The sequence below is a fragment of the Phoca vitulina genome, unplaced genomic scaffold (assembly GCF_004348235.1).
Source record: "Phoca vitulina isolate PV1807 unplaced genomic scaffold, GSC_HSeal_1.0 scaffold14, whole genome shotgun sequence".
Lineage (NCBI taxonomy): Eukaryota > Metazoa > Chordata > Mammalia > Carnivora > Phocidae > Phoca > Phoca vitulina.
Window position 1 is genome coordinate 33,887,651 of NW_022589717.1, and position 19,821 is coordinate 33,907,471.

General features: G+C 40.2%; 1 long non-coding RNA gene across 1 annotated transcript; it reads right to left on the minus strand.

Moving 5' to 3' along the window:
- Positions 1 to 1,339: 1,339 nt before the first annotated feature.
- Positions 1,340 to 19,504, minus strand: LOC116637577. The gene is made up of 4 exons (XR_004300499.1): positions 19,278 to 19,504; positions 18,396 to 18,544; positions 12,574 to 12,715; positions 1,340 to 3,000 (listed from the first exon to the last, which is right to left on the minus strand). It is a non-coding gene; the product is annotated as an uncharacterized LOC116637577 (long non-coding RNA).
- Positions 19,505 to 19,821: the final 317 nt, after the last annotated feature.

Sequence of the window (19,821 nt, forward strand, 5' to 3'; positions counted from 1 at the left end):
CTGGAATGGATTGAAGAAAGCAGAGAATCAAGCCTCAAGATATGACTACTAGTTTCCAGGAAATACAGGAGAGAAGAACATGCTAGATGACATCATGAGGATGCAAATAGCCAACTCCAGAATGTGGAAACTTATACAGGAAAAATGACCTTAAGGGCGCCTGGGTGGCTCAGTCGGTTAAGTGTCTGCCTTCAGCTCAGGTCATGATCCCAGGGTTCTGGGATAGAGTCCCATGTCAGGCTCCCTACTCCACCAGGAGCCTGCTTCTCCCTCTGCCTCTCTCTCTCTCATGAATAAATAAATAAAATCTTTTAAAAAATGACCTTAAAAAAAAAATATATATATATATACACACACACACAAATACATTCACATGGCATGAGAAAAGGGTGGAGGGGAAACTATTAGAGATGAAGAAAGACTTAAAGGACATACCAGCCAAACACAATGTGTTTAGAGCCTGATTTGAGCAAATCTATTATAAAAAGATGTTTCTGAGACAATATAGGAAATTTAAACTCTGATCATGTATTTAGATTTGTTGGATATTAAGTTGGTGTTGTGACTGTCATTTTTTACAGTCCTTATCTGTTAGAAATGTATGCTGGAGTATTTACAGTGAAATGATGTCTGGAACTTTCTTTAAAATAGTCCAAAAGAGAAGGTGAATCGGTGAATCACTATGTTGTACACCTGAAACTAATGTAACATTATGTGTCAATAATACTCAAATTTAAAAAAAGAAGAAAAAATAGTCCAGATGATTTAGGGAACGAGGATGGATTAAATAAAATTGACAAAATGTTTATAATTGCTGACACTGGGTGATGATATATGGAGGTCATTCTGCTGTCTCTCTACCCTTGCATATGTTTGAAATTTTTCAAAATAATTTTTTTAAAAAAGAAAATAAGATGAAAGTTAAATTCAAGAAATACAGGTATCTCTTTTGGGCTTTTTTGCTTTAAACAGGAACAGAAAGATGAAGTGATAGCAGAAAGAGAAGGAAACTTGAAAGGGTTTTTTTCTTTAAATTTCAAGGTGGGGGGTGCCTGGGTGGCTCAGATGGTTAAGCATCTGCCTTTGGCTCAGGTCATGATCCCAGGGTCCTGGGATGGAGCCCCCGCATGGGGCTCCCTCCTTGGCGGGGAGCCTGCTTCTCCCTCTACTGTTCCCCCTGCTTGTGCTCTCTTGTTCTCTCTGTCAAATAAATAAATAAAATCTAAAAAAAAAAAAAAAAAAATCAAGGTGGAGGGATACTTGGGTGGTTCAGTCGGTTAAGGTCTGCCTTTGGCTCAGGTCATGATCCCAGGGTCCTGGGATCAAGCCCCACGCTGGGCTTCCTGCTCAGTGGGGAGCCTGCTTCTCCCTCTGCCTGCCGGTCCCTCTGCTTGTTTGCTCTCTCTCTGACAAATTTCAATTTTAAGCAGAAATAACCATTCCAGGCCATTGAGTCTCAGCTTCAAATGATCATTTAGGGACTGAGGGGCCTTCTACCTTATTTCTCTTTCATGACCTAGGACTTTTATTCTCATCTAAACCCTAGAAACTGGGTAGCAGGCACACCTTTTAGCAGTTATCAGGAGGGGGAAAGAGAGTGTAAGGAGCAAGCATTGTCCTAGTTTTAAGGGCCTAGCCCGAAGGCACCACACATTACTTAGGGTCATATTCTATTATAAAAATTTTAGTCCTATGGCTATGGTTAAATGCAAGGAAGCCTGAGAAATGTGGTGTGTATGGTCAGCTCTCTGCTGAGCTACAATGCTCTGATTTTGGAAGAAAGGAGGATAGATTTTAGCAAATAATTAGAACTCCCTGCAAGGGAGTGATTCTAGTAACTGACCAAGGGATTTAATGCTAGGTAACGAGGCTATGAGAGGATCTGAGGAGAAGGAGGCATAACCCATAACTGAAAGGTGAGAGTCAAGGGACTATAGGTCTTGGCAGAACAAGAGGGCTGCTGGAATCGGGGCTCTGGCGTGCATAGTGGTGGTACTAGAGGGATGCCTGACACTGAGAATATGAAGGAGTTACTGTTACAGATAATGCCAAGGTCTACAGATTTCATAGTGAGAGACTGATAAAGGGTGAAAGGCAAAATTACAGGAAGAAGAGGTCAAGGAACTAAGGCCAGGATATCTGAAAGCTGACCAAATGGATATTGAAATTACCTAGAATTATGTTAGGACTACCAATGGAGAAAGTGACCATGAATCAGCTGCTAAACTCTTTGAGAAATAAGGGCAAGTGACAATAAGGGACAGTAGGGGGTATATCTGATGACATGCGATTCAAAGCAGGGGATTTGGGGGAGGAGGAGTTTGAAAATGGCAATGAGGAGCAAGGAGCACCCTCACTCTGTGGTCAGGTAGGATGCGGTAGAGATGGTAGAGATAAAGGCCACCACTAGAGAGGGCTACAGGGGAAGGAGTCATCTGGGGAGCTTTAGATTTCAGCTGGAGCAGCACAGTAAAGGGGACCTTTGCAGGAGAGGTTGAGAGTATGTAGGAAATTTGCTGCTCACAGACTGGGCATTACAGTGAGCACAGGGGATGCATTCTGAGAGTAGGGGAGGGTAGAAGAAGGGAGGAGAATGAGATTAAGAGCTATATGGGGATTGGAGTAAAGGAGGTGGAGGGTGACCTGGGAGTCTACCGGCTTCTTGCAGTGATGATGTAAACAGGGATAAAGGGATAATGTGATTAATCCTGATGGTTTCAGGGTAGATAATGCTAGCAAGGCTGTGCCTGTTGTTGGGTAGGGAGGACTGAGGCCTTTCTAGAAATTCTGAGACCACCTCTTTGCTCCTGCCACTGGGGGAAAAAGCTGGGGGAAGGAGTGGTGTGAATTCCTCCAAGACTAAGAAAAATAGCTGTCATGTTAAAGGACTTCTCTCTCTTGAGGAAGGGCAGGGCTCTCCTCAGGCTTCTGGATGAAAGCTTCTGATGTTTTCTGGTGGCTCCTCAGCTTCACTTTGGGACCACACAGCAACAGGGAAGCCTGCAGGAGAAGCAGCAACAAGATCAGTTCTTTCCCCACACTCCCCAGGCTCTGTTCATTAAGCTGTGGCAGGAGTCCTGGGTCAGGGGAACTTTCTGTCAGAATGAGTTCCTGCTGCCTAAGAAGTTTTATTCGCTTTCAATTTCTAACTCCAGAACAGACAGGGTCTCTGCTGGTGCAACCTCTCTAGTGCCTCAAAAATGTATGCCTCACCCCCTCCCCCACCCCGCCCCTGCCCCAAGTTTGCCTTTTCCTAGCCCACAGCCATGTCTACTGACCTCCATGGCTCTGTCTACAAGGTAACAGGTAGGCAAAGGAGGATGGGAGCCATTTGCTGCGATGACATTCTTTCAGGCAACAGACTGAATGTGAGTGGTTGAAGTGACAGACAAAATGTACAGAAGGGCTCCTCTCAAAAATCCCTTCTCCACCCCTAATACCACTTAGTCTTTGGGTTTAAAATGTTCCTTATTTAGGGGCGCCTGAGTGGCTCAGTCGGTTAAGCGTCTGCCTTCGGCTCAGGTCATGTTCCCAGGGTCCTGAGATCGAGTCCTACATCAGGCTCCCTGCTCCGCAGGAGGCCTGCTTCTCCCTCTCCCACTCCCCTTGCTTCTGTTCCCTCTCTCGCTGTGTCTCTGTCAAATAAATAAATAAAATCTTAAAAAAAAAAAAAACAAATAAAATGTTCCTTATTTAAAAGACCAATTACGTCTGTGATGTTTAGGCAGCAGTCATCCTTTAAAAAAAAAAAAAGTTTAAATTATCCTTGATATTCAATGTTTCAGAAAACCTCATAGGTAGAAAAACTTTAGCATTTTTCTCAAAGTCTGAGGAAATCAGAAGCATATATTTATCTCCTCTGGGTCTCCGAGTGAATCCACAGTAGGAGAATTTTATCTAATATCTAGGTCATTTTGTTTCTTTAAAAAAAATAATATATATAAATATATCGAATAGCTTGTCAAATCTGTTGGTATAACCAAGCCGTAATTTGTCATCCATTTTAAGGAATTATAATTCTTTTTTTTTTCCTAAAGATTTTATTTATTTATTTGACAGAGAGAGAGAGAGAGCGAGAGAGGGAATACAAGCAGGGGGAGTGAGAGAGGGAGAAGCAGGCTTCCTGCTGAGCAAGGAGCCCGATGTGGGACTCGATCCCAGGACCCCGGGATCAATGACCTGAGCTGAAGGCAGACGCTTAACGACTGAGCCACCCAGGCGCCCCAGGAATTATAATTCTTTTGAGGCCTTTCTTGGAATATCCCCCGATTCTTCCTGTTGCATTTCTAGTTTATGAATCAAGCCTTTCATTCATTTATTTATTCAGCAAGTATTTCTTTCCTTAGCAACCATTCTATCAAAGCTTTAACCACTTAGGAGGTTAGAAGGGCAATCCATTCCCAATCCTGTGTGAGTTTACAGTCTATTCGGAAGAGCAAGAGAAAAGGACAAGGAAAGAAAGAAGTAAGAGAGGGAGGACAAAGAAAGAAGGAATGCATTTAAAGAGGTCAAAGTATTTGTGTTATCTTAAATTCAGAGAGAAATATGTGAAACCCATGAAAAGAAAACTATAAAACCTTACTGTGGGATGTGAAACAAGGCTTGCATAAATGGAGAGACTTGTTGAGGTCCTAGATGAGAAAACTCGGTATTGGAGCAATATCAAACATGCCCAAATTAATCTAAAATTCAGTGCACTTCAGTAAATATACTAACCCCAAATTTTAAAACTTGACAAGTTGATCACAAAAATCTTTGGGAACAGTAAATATGAGCCAAAATAATTTTAAGAGCGAGGGACTGGCCCTTGACAGATCAAAATATCCTCTAAATCAATAATAATTACAGAGTATGATAATTAACTGGAAAGAAAAAAACAAATAGAAGAGAATAAAAAGTCCATTAAAAACAGTTGAGACTTAATGCTAACTTACAACAAAGGGTTTTCCACAAGCTGGACACCAGTCTAATTTATGATAATAGAACACAGTGATTTTTAAAATAAAACTTGGATGGAAAAAAACATAATGCTGTAACAAAACTCCTTGAATTCTCATCTCCTTATTTATGTAAATAAGGTTTCTCAGCATTTATAACTTATAAAAACAAACAAAAAGCATAAATTAATGTTGAAACTGTCTCATTCTCATGGTGAGTAATCTTTATCCATAAGAGTGAATAAAATTGAATTAAGCTCCATCTGTCACTGCGAAATGCATTTATAACACAATTTAATTTTTTGTGTAAGAATTACAAATTTGTTGGGGTGCCTGGATGGCTCATTCGGTTGAGCGTCTGACTGTGGCTCAGGTCATGGTTTCAGGGTCCTGGGATGGAGCCCTGAGTCAGGCTCAGCACTCAGTTGCGGAGGAGTCTGCTTCTCCCTCTGACCCTCCCCCCATTCGTGCTCTCTCTCTCTTAAATAGATCTTTAAAAAAAAGAATTACAAATTTGTTACATTGATAAATTTTGTACTACTAATAATTAAACTGATAGAGCATTTTAATATCTAGAGCTTTAATTAATCCAGGAAATAAATTAATATATTTTACAGAGTATAACAATCAAATAATCAAAGATTTTCAAATATAAATGTTGTTTAAATTTAAGATAAAATCACGTGGGGTGAGCCACTGAGTCTTGGTTTTGGCTCAGCTCCTGATCTCAGGGTCCTGGGACCAAGCCCTACATGGGCTCTGAGTTCAGCAGGGAGTCTGCTCGAGATTCTCTCTCCTTCTGTCCCTACCCCCCTCACTCTCTCTCTCCCTAAAATAAATAAGTCTTTAAAAAAAAAGATAAAATAACATGGAAGAATTGAAGTAGAAGTATTAGTTCAAGGATATCAAAGAGTGATGCAAAAATTTCTGGCTATTAAAGAAGAGGTGCCACTTCGTTAGGACACTTACATCTCATATGATATATGTTCTTTACACTGATGTAATATGGTTTAACTTTTTTTTCCCAAAAAATGAAATGTAGCGATATTTAGCTCTCACGCCTTGACTGGAAAACAACTGAGAAAGGTAGCTCAAAGAATAAGCATTTAATCCGGGGTGGGAGGAACAGGAAGTGCAGGCTTGTTAAGTAAGCATTTGGTAGGCAGAGGGTTGCATGAAGGTGTCTTCCTACTATGTCTTGAAAAAGAAGAAGCTCAGGGGAGGCAAGTAAATTTAGAAGGGGCTGAGAGAAGGACCGAGCCGAAAAGGAACGACAGAAAGGAAAATTTCAAACCGTTACTTAGGCCATCATTTCAGAAAATGTGTTCCCTGAAACATGAAGTTTCAAGATGTCAGCTGCTAGTTGTTAGGTGAAAACGATGAAAAACAATTTTTTTTTCATAGTGATATTTTTCTTTTAAGATGCATCTTTAAAAACTCTACATATGAGAAGGTTCCATATATATTGATGTAATTGTTTATGTGACTGTTCTACATTAATATGCCTCAGGGGAGTATAGCCGATCCGATGTCAGATTGACGAGTTCAGCTCACAGCTCAGCTGTTCACTGACTGTATACAGCTATGTAACTTTGTGGATCAATTTTCTTTTTAAACTTGGATTTTATTTTATTTTTTAAAGATTTTATTTATTTATTTGTCAGAGAAAGAGAGAGGTTGAGAGAGAGAGTACAAGCAGGGGGAGCTGCAGGCAGAGAAAGAGGGAGAAGCAGACTCCCTGTCGAGCAGGGAGCCCGATGCGGGGCTCAATCCCAGGACCCTGGGATCATGACCTGAGCCGAAGGCAGACGCCCAACTGACTGAGCCACCCAGGCTTCCCATGTATCAATTTTCTTGTCTGTAAAAAAGGAATAATAATAACACTTCCCTCATAGCGCTGTTGTCAGAGTTAAATGAGATACTACAAGGAAAATGCTTAGAACAAGGTCTGAGACACAGTAAATGCTATGGATGACCTTGCTATTATTTTTAAAAAATGGTGTGCCACACCTAAGAATATCAGAGATGACTTGATATATGAAGAAGGGACATTTGATATGCAAATTGGTGCATAATCAGCTCAAATAACTAATAATGGTCATGCTGTATGTTATTGGTCATACAACAAATATTAACTTGTTAGCTACTGGTTTGTGATGGTTTTTGTGATTCATCTTTTAAATACTTTATACCTTTTATAGTCACTAAAATGAAAAGATTCATTTCTCTACCTTATTGTACAAAGTTTAAAGAAAAACATAAAATTTAATTCCTTCTAACAATTAATCTGAAGTCACATTTTGCTGTCTGGTTTAATCCAAATCACATCTCATGAATTTTTGTAATGTTTTATAGAGAAAAATCCGTTTTTAAAAGGCTAAAAGCCTAAGTTCGAGGAAGGCTGGCTTTCACCATAAAATTACTAAATTTGTTGAAAATACAAGATTGTCAAAATACATTAAATTTTCTAGTTGGATGCTGGCGCCATTTATATGGCACTATTACAGCACTAAAGATAACACTGAATGACCATATATGGACATTTTTTTCAGCTGAATAAATTTAACTATAGATTTGGTCAACACCACTGGTAGGTACCAATGGATTTGTATTAACTTTTTCAAGCTACTAGATTTATATTCAATTCACTGCAGTAGTAATGCACTGGTATTTACTTTGGTAATATACTAAGCAATTGACTAAGAATTTTGCCAATGCTTTCAATACATATGCTTATGTAATGAGTTTTATAAAGTGTTTGATTCACTATAACAATAATTAGCTATGCTTTGACCTTAAATAATTAATGGAATCTCAATTATTCTGGGAAGGAAAGGAGAAGGCAGACATAGAAGAGCAATTTTTAAACTCTTTTGGGTTTGAGGAATCAAAGAGAATCTAAAAATTATGGACTCCTTCCAAAAAACTGCACATTCTTATGAAACTTTATATATAATTTCAGGGGATCTGGGTAAGATTCCTCAAAGGATCACCCATGAACAATCTGCATCCAAATTTCATGAGGTTCTAGTTAAAAGTTCAGATTCCTGAGTCCCACTGCAGACTTGCTGGATTGGAATCATAGGATCAAGCCCAGAAATAAGACTTTTAACAATGTTCACAGGTGAGACTATTTAAAAATAAACTATTTTTTAAAGATTTATTTATTTGAGAAAGAGAGAGAGGAGGGGCAGAGGGAGAGGAAGAGAGAAACTTTAGCAGACTCTTCGCTTAGCTCCGAGCCTGATGCAGGACTTGATCTCAAGACCCTGAGATCATGACCTGAGCGGAAACCAAGAGTCGGATGCTTAACCGACTGTGCTACTCAGAGGCCCCTAAACTATTTTTTTAAAGACTTTATTTTTAAGTAATCACACCCAAAGTGGGGCTCAAACTCACAACCTCAAGATCAAGAGTCACATGCTCTACCAACTGACCCAGCTAGGCAACCCCCAAATAAACTATTTTTTGTCAAAGGAAAACACACACACACACACACACACACACAAATGCACATTTGTGTGTATCATTTTCAAAGTCAAATAGTACTGCAAGGCTTATGATAAAAGCCAGCAGTCTCCTACCCCACCCTTCCCCAGGCCCACTCCCAGCATGACAGGTTAACATATTCAACTTTTCTAGCTAATTTCACAGATAATTTTCCTCCATATCTTTATATACTTATGTCACTGTTCCTTGATTTGCCTGTTGACTTCCTGCCATTGTGAATAAACACTAGAATATTGCTTCCCAACTCCATTTTTCTTCTTCTCACCCCAATATAATGATATACAATTTTTTTTTTGTGAAATCAATGGTCAGCATTACATCATTGAAACTTTATAAATATTGTCCACTGAGCCAAGTAATTCATTGCAATCACACCTCTTTTCCTGTATGAGCTTTCCATTTTTCTGAAGGTAATTGCCTCATTTTATCATTTGTTTGATTTTCCATCTACCTATTGTTAATTTTTCCCCAATGTTCTGGCACCTCTGCCATATACTTATTAATAACATGTTCTTTTTGCCCAAAAACTTCTATTCCATTTTTCTGAGCTGCTCTGGGAGCCTTCTTCCCTCCTCCTCCTCTTTGGCCTGGCTGTTTTCGAGAAGTCCTGGGACATTCCTTCCTGCCACCTTACAACTTTCCCTGCTGCTTTTCTTTCTAGGATCTCCTCCTCTATCTTCCATTTTCATATTTTAATCCCCTATTCTGCTAAAATACATATTCCAGCTTCCCAAGAAAGAATGGAGGTATAATGTTTGAGACCTTATATATATGAAAATTGTGTGTATTCTACGTTATTTGAGTTACAGTTTAGTTTCATAAAGGATTCTAGGCTAAAAATAGTTTTTCCTCTGAATTTTTAAGGTAGTGCTTTATTGTCTTCTACCATCAAGAGTGGTTAGCAGCAATTCCAATGCTATTCTAAGTCATTCCATTTTTTGAGATCAGCTTCTTTTCCCTGAAAGGTTTTAGAATTCTTTTCCTTATCCAAGGTGTTCTGAAATGTAACAATGATATGCCTTGAAGTGGGTCTTCAAAAAAATTCATTGTTCTGGGTGAGTCCTATCTGGGAAATTTTCTTCTATTATTTCTCTGATGATTTGTTCCCCTCTGTTTTCTCTGATGCTTTTTTTAAAGATTTTATTTATTTATTTGATGGGGTGGGGTGGAGAGAGGGAGAGAGAGCACAAGCAGGGGGGGTGGGAGAGGGAGAAGCAGGCTCCCCACTGAGCGGGAGCCCAATGTGGGGCTCCATCCCAGGACCCTGTTATCATGACCTGAGCCAAAGGCAGACGGTTTACTGACTGAGCCACCTAGGTGCCCCTGATCTCTCTTTTTGAAACTCATATTAGTAAGTCACTGATGGATTCTATAATGTTCTCATCTTTCCTCTTCTGTTTTCCATCTTTCCCAACTTTATCCTCCAGTGTTTGTATTGAATATGTAATTTACACCACCACAGATTTTATTTTTATGAGCTCTTTCTTCATGTGTTTTCCTTTTTTGGTCACTTTTTGTTTTTGTTTTGTAAATATATATTCTTTTGTCTCTTTGATGATAATAATCAATTAGTTTTTTTAAGTCCTTTTCTCCTTGCATTGTTTCTATTCCCTCCAGATCCCTTCCACTTTCGTGTGACTTTTCTTACCATGTTGGAGGTATTCATCGAATTTCTAGTGATTCTTAGGTTGCCATTCATATTTCAGGATGAGACTCTAAACACTTTATTAGAATTCCCTGTGTAGAGTATTGATTTGGGAAACTCACAAGTCGATGCTCTAGTAATGAACTGGCTTTTTACTGGGCTCGTCCAATTGTAAATGTCCAATTTTTTTTCCTGTTCTCTGTCATCATTCTACTTCTCTGAGAACTGGGCATTCACTTAATGCCCCTTTTCTGATCCACTGACCAAAAGTTGTCTGGCTAGGCAGGGTGAGTATAGAAAGGAACCTGGGGCTCTAACTATTTCATATGGAGACTTTAACCTATCCCTCCTATTTTCAGCCTGCACCTGACCTCCCCTTCATGGACCTGGCAGGTCCCAAATGCCGAGGCTTTACAGATTCTCTGAGGGGAACTGGCCCTCATCTTCATTCTTAGGTTTTGAATTCTTCCTCTCTGCTCAGTTAATTACTACTCCTTCATCCACTTTCCATCTACCAAACACTTATCCTTGGCCAAACACTTAAAATCTGTAATCATTGTCTTGCCCTCCTCTTATCTTTGTTCTTTGTAAGCTAATGCCTTTTTTTATTCCTTTGCTGTCATTTTAGAGAGATTTGAAGAAGTGGGGGAGGGGCTAGAGGCCAAATACTTGTAGACAAATCACTGTTTTAAGGGAGAATTCTAAAGTATATCTTGGGCAACACACACTTGAGGGCCACTGGCTAGAACACAGTTGGAATACTGGATGACTGCTGACTAAATACAAGAACTGATGGATTTATATAGAATTAATGATTTAAGAAAAACAAACAATCATGTTTGTTGAATTATGGACCTGGGGGGATCATCAGATCCTGAAATAAAAATTCCTGTCAAACAAACAAATGAATAAGAAAGAAAAAAAAAAAAAGGAAGAAAGAAAAGTCACAAACATGTTAACTGTAGCTATTTTTTAAAAAGATATCCTACATTTATTTTATTTTTTTTAAGTAATCTCTACTCAGAACGTGGGGCTCAAACTCATGACTCTGAGACCGAGCATCTCACGCTCCACGGACTAAGCCAGCCAGGCACCCCTAACTGTAGTATTTCTATCTGTGGATACATTATTATATTCATCTTTGTACTTTTCTATATTTTCTAAATTTTATGCACCGTGGGGGCGCCTGGGTGGCTCAGTTGGTTAAGCGACTGCCTTCGGCTCAGGTCATGATCCTGGAGTCCCTGGATTGAGTCCCACATCAGGCTCCCTGCTCAGCAAGGAGCCTGCTTCTCCCTCTGACCCTCTCCCCTCTCATGTGCTCTCTCTCTCTCATTCTCTCTGTCTCAAATAAATAAATAAAATCTTTAAAAAAAAAATAAAAAATAAAAAAATAAATTTTATGCACCGTGGATCATTACTTTTTGAGTGTGAATGGGTATATGGGAGAAAATTTCTGTACCTTTCCCAATACCTCAACTGTGGAGGTGAAATGAAGTCCACAGATTAATTGAACAAGCTTTTACTGAGTGCATAGACCAAAGTACCATACCTCAGAGGCAGTAATAAATAGGTAAATATTTTCTGAATCATGATCTGAAAAAGAAACTGTTTTTGAAAAGTTTAGAAGAAGGAAGTATCTTGTGGGCAATTTTTTAAACTGAAAAGCAATAGTGTCTTATCGACATTTTTACATTTAATTTGTTTAAAAACAAAACAAAAAAAAACACGTATCTGGTGCCTCATCTCACAGATTCTATGCATAGAGTTGGAGATCAAGAATCCATAGGCTAGGGATGCCTGAGTGGCTCAGCTGGTTAAGCATCTGCTTGCAGCTCAGGTCATGATCCCAAGGTCCTGGGATGGAACTCCTCATCTGGCTCCCTGCTCAGCGGGGAGCCTGCTTCTCTCCCCCCTCCTGCCTCACTCACTCTCTCTCACTCCCCGACAAATAAATAAATAAAATCTTTAAAAAAAAAAAAGAATTTGTAGGCTAGACTAAGAATTCATAGTGATGGTGTGGTGGGTTCTTGAAAAACACTCAGGGAAAATACAGCTGCCTGCATTTTATGATGTATAAATGAATGCATATGTGGTCGATTCTCTTGGTTTTCTACCCAACAGTCACTTTCCCCACTCTGCACTTCTCTGTTAGAGCCTTGATTTTGTTCCAGTGACTTCACCCTTCCCACGTGTGATTTAGGAAACCTCTCCATTAGTCAAAGCTAATCATGGTAACGCCATATTTCCCTTGCCAATGATTAAAACCTGTAGCGCTTCTGAGAAAGTAAGACACATGGGAATCGACCACCCCCATCATCTATAGGATGCTGTTGCATCTGCACATAATCCCAGGAGCTTTGGTGACCATATTGCTAGCAGCCTGAAGAAGAATCCAACACACAGAGGAAAGTAGAGCCAAAAGAAACCTAGAGAAGCAGAACCAGAACTCTGATGCAGCATGCTTGGACTATGACCTACCTTTGGATCTTCTGTTTTCTGAGAAAAAAACATCCCTTTATTGTTTATTCCAGTTTGGGTTGGAGCTTCTGGTACTTGCAGCAAAAGGCATCCTCACTGATACAGTATGCTTTGTCTCAGGGAGGGGCTTTGGTGCAAGGGGCTGATGAGAGAAAAAGCAGTTGGTACTATTAAATGTTAGGCAAATTAGACAGACAAAATTCACACCTGGGGCAGGATTCTCTGCTGAACCAATTTGGTGATGCTCAGGCAAAAGGGCTTCAAGATTAAACCAGGAAATTAGGAACGAAAGTGTGAGCCCCATAAATGATCAGTTTCCTAACGGGGACTTAGAATTGGCCGGCAGTGATCTCTTTTCCCAACCAAAGCAAATAAGTGGAAAAAGTTCAGGAAGTTTTCCTCATCTAGTGATTATTACAGAGAATTCTTTTGTGAGGGTCTAGAGCTTACATGCAGTAGGGACTGTGAACTTAATTCACTCATTGGCTCATTCATTCATTCATTTAGTCAACAAATGTACTTTTGAGAAGATACAATGTGCCAGGCATATTAGTCAACAAGACAGACATAGTCCCCTGAACTAAAGGAATATATTTGTCTAGTGGGAAACAAAGGTGTTATATATTTATTTATTGGTTAATTATAAATTGTGATAAATACTTTATTTACTTATTTTTAAGATTTTATTTATTCATTTAACAGAGAGTGAGAGAGAGAGAGAGAGAGAGAGACAGCACAAGCAGGGGGAGCGGCAGGCACAGGGAGTGGCAGGCAGAGGGAGAGAGAGAAGCAGACTCCCCGCTGAGCAGACAGCCCAATGCAGGGCTCCATCCCAGGACCCCAGGATCATGACCTGAGTTGAAGGCAGAGGCTTAACTGACTGAGCCACCCAGGCGCCCCTGATAAGTGCTTTAAAGGAACAGAAAAGGGTGCTATGACAAACACTGGAGGGAAAAAGGGTCCTTAATTAAGAATGGAGACTGAGAGTCAGATAGTCAATGGGAGTAAGTGACAATAAATTGAGAACTGAAAGATAAATAATTATTCACAGGGAGTTGTGAGCTGGGGGTGGGGCATTACTGGCAGAGACCTGGTAGAAGAAATGAAAATACACCAGTGCAGCTGGAGGATAGTGAGGCGGGGGGGATGTAAGATAAGTTTGGAGAGGGAGGGAAGGACCTAACTATATGGAAGGTTATGTGAAGAATTTTGGCTTTTACTAAGTGCAATGGGAAGCCACTAAAAAGTTCTAATCAAAAAAGTGACAAGAAACAATTTATATTTTTAAATGATCCCTATGGCAGCTGCATGCAGAATAGATTTGAGATAGGGCAAGAAAGTAACCAATTACAACTATTGCAGGCAGGAGGTAATGCTGACTTGGACTAGGGGGGTGGCCATGGACAGGGAGAAAAATGGATGTGAGAAATATTTTGGATGAGGAGAGAAAGCAAAAGGTTAAGGATGCTTCCTAGGTTTCTGTTGTAAACAAATGTGTAAAGGCAGGCGTTATAAATGTGTCAAGAGGAAAAAGGCAAGAGAAGCAGGCTTTGGAACAAGAAACGATTGAGAGTTCAATGTGAGATAACTGTCAGTTATCCAATTGAACACATCAAGTAGATAGCCGGTTATAAAGATCTAGAATGGAGGGTAGGATCGGAGGTAAAAGGTCAGGTATCATCAATATATAGATGGCATTTAAAGTCACAGGAATGGATGAGTTTATCTGGGGAGAGGGAGAGTACGAATGAGAGGAGGAGAAGAAAAGCCCTGAGGAGTTTCATATTTTAAAGGATGGGGAGAGGAGGACCCTCCAGAAGAGGCTGAGGGAGTAGCTGGTCAGGTTGTTTAAAACTAGAAGAGGTCTATAGTACTAAAAATGAGGGTTTCAAAAAGGAGGTAGTGGTCAATTATATTGATTGCAAAGAAGACAGGAAAATGTCCCTTGATTTTGGCACCATAGAGGTCACTGATTGCTCTATGAGATTATAAAGTGCATTGAGTTCTGCTGCAAATATCAGAGAATCAGTTTACTGTGGATTAATCCTTGCACCATCAGAGTCCATTGGATCCAATTTTAGAGTTTGAGTATCTTTTCTGAGAGGTTCTAACTATTTATAAGGATGGATATTTCATGAGTTTTCTTAAACTGTTTTTTCCAAAAAACAAAAAGTAAATGTACTTAAAAAATGTAATAACTCATTCTGTTTTGCAATTACCATATGGGTACATTGAAGTCTTTCATAATTTATGGGATCTTAGTGATCTTAATTTTCTTTAGCTTTAACCATTTTGCTATATTATCATTCTAGGAATTATTTCAACATTACTCAACAACTATTCCCAACTATGTTAGAGAAGACAAAATAATAAGAAAACAATTTGGAATTGCCTAGAAGGTTGATTCAATAGTAAAATAAATCATCACTATTATATCATTCTTCTATTATCTTATTGTATTGTCCAAAGCACTATATCATCTTTTAAGAAGGTATAAAAAAAATCTGGAGACATTATCGTCATAGTTTTTTATTAAACCTTTTATTAATCACTGATGAAAATTCAGAAATTTCATGTTTTGTTCCATAATGGTAAAGAAAACAAAACTGATAGAAGAAAACACTTCAAAAATATTAGAAAAATCAGAAAATAAATGCAAAAGGACACTAGACATTAATGATGATGGTGAAATTTATCACACAAGTGGAATACCAGATGATGAGTCTTTATTTACTTACTTTTTAAAGATTTTATTTGTTGTTTTTTTAAGTAATCTCTACACCCAACATGGGGCTTGAACTCAAAACCCTGAGATCAAGAGTCGCATGCTCTACCAACTGAGCCAGCCAGGCAGCCCCAGATGATGAGTCTTTAGATGATGATATCCTAAATTTTCTCAAACTCAAGAATTGCTAATTCAACAATATATATTTAAAGATAAAAAGGAAATATGGTATTCCTATCCATTCAACAGGAATGACTTCATTATTTAATATTTTGCAACAAGAACCCAAGCCATCCAAAAAAGATGTGAGGTATTTTGTCATCTTTTTTGATGTTTTGTGTCATATATGGTTGATATGGTTTACAAGTCAACAAATGCTAAAGGCAATGTCAATGCAAAGGTGACTGGAAGGAAATCATGATGTAGAAAGGAAAAATTCATTGAATGGCTAATTCTTTTTCCTCCAGTTTTATTGAGATATAATCGACATACATTGTATAAGTTCAAGAAGTCTAATGTGTTTAAATTACTAGTTCTATGTTGTTTATAAATCTAAATATGAAAATGTTTTACAGCTAAGAAGATGGCTATCTTCTTTTCAACAAGATTCCAAGCCACCTACATTTTCAAAAGTATTTTTGTTGATTCAAGTACAAGAAGCAGCAAAAGTAAGAATACACTAGCACATTAGAGATGTATTTTTAATTTGGAGTCAATATTTATGAGATGATTTTGTTCCCGGTTCATATACATTGACTGATCAACAGTTGTATTTAAAGGATATGGCTTGGGGTACCTGGCCTCAGTCGGCAGAGCATGCAACTCTTGATCTCAGGGTTGAGCCCCATGATGGGCATAGGGATTATTTAAAAAAAAAAAAAAAAAAAGGGCATGGCCCATTTAGGGTAATACTTCTCTAATTGCAGGAAAATATAGGATAAAAATTTGAATTTGCTATGTTTAAATTCTTTTTTTTTAAAGATTTTATTTATTTATTTATTTATTTATTTATTTATTTATTTGACAGAGAGAGCACAAGCAGGGGGAGTGGCAGGCAGAGGGAGAGGGAGAAGCAGGCTCCCCCGGTTGAGCAAGGAGCCGAATGTGAGGCTTGATCCCAGGACCCTGGGATCATGACCTGAGCTGAAGGCAGACAGTTAACCGACTGAGCCACCTAGGCGCCCCACTATGTTTAAATTCTTATTAAAATTTATTTTAAAATTGTTTTACTACTATCCTTTATTCTTGCTTCTTATAAATGATTTGCAAAATGACTTAAAAAATATGAAAAAATAGGGTGTCTGGGTGGCTCAATCGGTTAAGTGTCTGCCTTCAGCTCAGGTCATGATCCCAGGGACCTAGGATCGAGTCCCACGTCAGGTTCCCTACTCCACAAGGAGTCTGCTTCTCCCTCTGCCCCTGCCCCCACTGGTTCTCTCTCTCTCTCTCTCTCAAATAAATAAAATCCAAAAAAATTTTTTTAAAAATATGAAAAAATAAAGCAGGTCCATTGGTGATGATTGGTGTACTGAGGGTTAAACAAGCAGGGGTTTATTTGTTTCACATAACAAGCAACAGAGAACACAAAACTGGACCCTCTTATAGACTGCTTTTGGCTTCAGATAATACAAATATTATCTCATCAAATGGGGAAGGTCAGCTTAGGGTAGACGTATTATGGCTCAACAGTATTATCAAGACACAGCTTGCTTCCACCTCTCTGCTCTGCCATCTCCAGAACTAACTGGTTTCATGCCCAGGCTGCTAGTAAGATAGCTGTAGCATTACATGTAGACAAACAACATCCAAAGGAAGAAACGACAACAACCCACATCTCTCCTTATAGTTCTCTATTAACAGTGAGAAATCACTCCTTCTCTGGCTCCTTTCCTTCTTGCCTCCTTGGCTAGAATGGCCTCACCAGCTCATTTCTGAATCAATACCTTGCTAAGGCAATGGAATTACCCTCAGATCATTCAACTAGTTTGGGGATAATGTCAGTTTACCCAAGGCATGCTGGCCTAGGGGAGGGATGGGCACCTGAACAAAACTGGAGTTCTGTTAGGAAGCAGGGGTAGTAGATATTAGGTAGGCTACAGAGTACAAGGCAGTCTAATCATACAAGTGAAACTCCTAAAGCAATTCCAGAACATACATTCATTAACTAGAGAGAACTGTCACCAGGACTCAGAACAGAATAGGATAAGTAAGTTAGCCCTTTTACAATTCCTCCTTTCCCATTTTAAGTGTTATTCTGTCATCTCCCAAGAATTCTGGCTATTGTTTTACTCCCTTCTCCTCTTACCAGCTGCATACAGGAGCAGCCAGCCGATAGATTTTCTAAGATGGAGTGAGTGAGATGAGGTGAATGAGATGTATGGAATCAGGAGACAAGCCACACAACCGTGCTGGAGACTGGGATGGGAGTATGACAACCTTCAGGAATGAGGTAGTGACCAATGGATGACAGGCAAAAGACAGGGTTTTTGAAGAGGCCTTGAACAGACAAGAAGAGAAATAATGAAACTGGGATAGGAAAGCTGTCTAGAGCTATCTCCCCACATTTTGCTGGTCAGGATTTTTACATGCTTTTAAAGTTAAGAGCGAGAGGTGTGGCCAGAACCAGAATGAGGAAGAATGTGGTGTTGAGAGGAAGCAAAGGGAGAAAAGGGAGAGAAGGAAACCATTTCAGTTCCTTTTTTTCTCGCCTAACTGAAGTCTATCCTTAATAGTTTGAGATGCACACACTCCCTTTAGAGTTGCCCAGTGAAGATCAAAATTGAGGGTAAGGTCTGGGGCAGGCAGTTTTTGAATTGCCTCTTTTGGGTGATTCTGCACACTTGGACTGGGGCTGGAACTAAAACAGTCCTTGGAGGTGGCGGGACACAAGGGACACCATACCTAATTCCTCTTCCGTGTGCACTTACAAAAGCTGTAGGCATAAGAGAATGCACTTGAGTTTGGAGAATAAAGGACAATTTCTGAGCAAGGATTGGGGAAGGGAGGGTGGTCAAGCGCCAGCCGTAACATGATCTGGGACCATGTCTTAATAAAGTCACAAGAGATGAAGTCAATACCTGTTACATAGGATACTGACCAATACCAGCAGTTCCATGAGGTAGATGCTCCCAGTAAACAGAGAGAGATACCAAAGTTGCAAATCAGGGTTCTGTGTACACTGCATTGTGCAAAACAAGGATCGCTTACTGGCATGAACACTTAATCCACCATTTTAACAGCAGAAATCTGAAAGGAAAAAATGACTGAGTTTCAAGTTTTACCACCTTTCCCTTACCTTTGTGAAATTTCAGCACATCATCATTCACAGCTAGTTTCCTACCAAAGCCAGAAAGAAGCATTTTGATTACTTATGTTCATGGAAATACATTTGCCTTTTTGAGTTACCAAAAGTCCTCCTTTGAACAAGTCTAAGAGAATCCAGGTGAATCACTGTCCACTGCTCATGGAGGGGAAGCTAGGAAAGGCAGGGTTGGAATCTTCCTTTTATCTCTATTACTCCTCATCAGAAAAACTGAAGAGCTAACGCTATAAGGCAGATTAAGAAGCTGCTTTGAGTCTGGCACGTTCCTTCACCCCCACAGGCTGTTGGGAGAGTTCTACACCAGAGGCTAAAGTTCTCACGGAGGCTGGGTGGGACTGGGTAGGAAAGCCGACTCAAATACCTTAACTCCTCCCTTCCCCAAATCAAATAATATCTATCTGCTGTTGACATATTATTATGTGCCTTGATTGTTAAATATGTATTAGGAAAGCATTCTCTTGTTATGAAATAGCTTCTCTTAATTTTCTAAATCTATGTAGTGAATTCCATGTGTTTTTTAATTTCACAAGCAACTTTTTATATAACTATGGTATAGTGACCCAAGATGCTAAAGAGCAAATAATTCGACTAGACAGTTTAAAATAAAAACAAAAAACGGAGAGATCTAATCTGGATATGTTAGAAACATGCCAATACCTTGGGTGTCGTGAGATTCGAACCAGTCCTGTGCAACAGCGACCTCCTGTATTAAACCCTTTCCCCACCACGGGCTTTCCATACACGAGCACTTGCACCTGCACAAAGCGAGGACCCAAGTTCAGGGGCTTTGTCTCAAAAGAACAAAGATCGGCCCAGCTGCTCCCTCGCTTTCGAAAGAACGCAGCCACCTCCGGCAGCCCTCGCCGCTCGCCGACCTGCGCCCCTCCGGCAGCCCACCCCCGCCGCGCGGCGCCCGCCCCCGCCGCTCGGGCCCCTTTAAGCGCTGCGCCCGCCCCGCCTCCGCTCCCCGCGTGCCGGGAGCACAGGGCCGCCCGATCCGGGCCTCGCCTCCCGCCGGGGTTACGTGAGCCCGGGGCGGGCGGCCGCCGGGCCAATGGCCGCCGCTCGGGCGGCCGCGCTCCTCCCGCGCCGCTGCCGCCGCCGCCGCCACCGCCGCCGTGGGGCTGCGGGCTCCTCCCGCAGGAGATAACTGTCAGCGCGCGAGGCGGCGGCGGCGGGCCGGCTCAGTCATATGACCGGC